Here is a 1741-nt window from a genome sequence, read left to right on the forward strand (position 1 = left end):
AAATGGTCACTGCTTTCCTTCTGTTCTCCAATTCTCCCACAATAATCTCTCACCCTAACTGGAAACAGAAAGGAAATGGTAATGTAGCTGAACCTAAAGAAGTTTACCCATTACAAACCTACCACATGAAGTATTTCATAATTTAAATCATCATGGTAAATGAAATATTTTCCCCATATCTGTTTCTCCCCAGTTAGTACTATTATAAAGGAAATTTCTTTTATCTTATATCCTACAGTCTGGACAATTCTATTAATTGCATTGATATTTATTACTGTCACTTGCACTTTCTGAGTATACACTCACACGATAAAAAAAAACTCGAGTATTTATTATGCTATACTATATTCTTTTTATTGCATTTATCAGAATTTCAAAGAATATAACATAATTCCTGATTATCTTGAAAACATTTTTTAGTGTTTTTACTCTTCAAACTATTTGCTCTTTTTGTTTGACTTTTAAAAAATTAAATTTACTTTTTTAAACTGACATAAAATTCTCACATATATGAGTTAAAGTGTGATGTTTTGGGGGCTGGGGATGTAGCTCAGTTGGTAGAGTGCTTGCCTTGAAAGCATAAGGCCCTGGGTTCAATCCCCAGCACCACAAAAAAAAAAAAGTGTGACGTTTTGATTCATGTATATTCATCACCTTTGATAGGTAATTTCTACTCCTCTTTTACCTTGTGTTTTTATTAGGAGTATGTGTTAGTCAACTTTTCATCACTATGACCAAAATACCTCACAAGAATAACTTAGGGGAGGAAGAGTTTATTTTGGCTCATGATTTCAGAGGTCTCAGTCCATGGTCACAGGCTATGGCTTTGGGCCTGAGGCGAGGCAAAACATCATAGCATAAGGGTGTGGCAGAGGAAAGCTGTCAGCTCATGGCAGCCAGAAAGCAGAGAGACAGCAAGGCACCAGGGACAAAATATAAACCCCACAGGCATGTCCCCAGTAACCTACTTCCTCCAGCCACACCCTACCTGCCTACAGTTACCACCCAGTACAGTAGTCCTTTCAGATTATTAATCCATCAAATGCACTAATCTACTGATTAGATTACAGTTCTCATAATCTAATCACTTCACCTCTGAACATTACTATATTGTCTCACACATGAGCTTTGGGGGGGATATTCATTTCCAAACTATAACAGGTATGTGTTAAATTTTATGAAAGCTCTTACATATATTATTAATATGACCCTATGATATTCCCCTTTAACTCATTTTTGTTATGAATTACATTAATAGATTTATTTCTATTGAACCACTCTTGTATTACCTGAATATATCCAACATGGTAATAATTGGTTATAGCTTTGACATTGCATCAATTTAGAGTTCTTTTGGCTGCAAGTAACAGAGAGAGCCCAGATAAAAATATCTTCAAACATAAAGACATTGAATTATTTAGCACCAGTAGAACTCTGAAGCAGGTGGTTCCAAGGTCATTTAGAGGTTGAATAACATCAACAAGGCCCCAAGTACTCTTACTTTCTGATACTTTTATTGCAATATGATAAAGAATCTAATTATGTTTTTCAGTGTTTGACTTCTGATGGCTGTTTGTAAATTTTTTATTTGTTCTAATTAGTCATACATGACAATAGAATGCATTTATACATTTTGATAGATCATACATAAATGGAGTATAATTTTTCATTTTTATGATTGTACATATTGTAGGATCAAAACCTCATTTCTCCCTCTTCCCCTTGTGCCTCACATCTTAAC

The 1741-nt window shown here is 34.3% G+C and overlaps 1 non-coding gene across 1 annotated transcript; it reads left to right on the plus strand.

Moving 5' to 3' along the window:
• Positions 1–538: 538 nt before the first annotated feature.
• Trnas-uga (transfer RNA serine (anticodon UGA)) lies at positions 539–612 on the plus strand. Its single transcript has one exon. It is a non-coding gene; the product is annotated as a tRNA-Ser (tRNA).
• Positions 613–1741: the final 1129 nt, after the last annotated feature.

The sequence above is a fragment of the Sciurus carolinensis genome, chromosome X (assembly GCF_902686445.1).
Source record: "Sciurus carolinensis chromosome X, mSciCar1.2, whole genome shotgun sequence".
Classification (NCBI taxonomy): domain Eukaryota; kingdom Metazoa; phylum Chordata; class Mammalia; order Rodentia; family Sciuridae; genus Sciurus; species Sciurus carolinensis.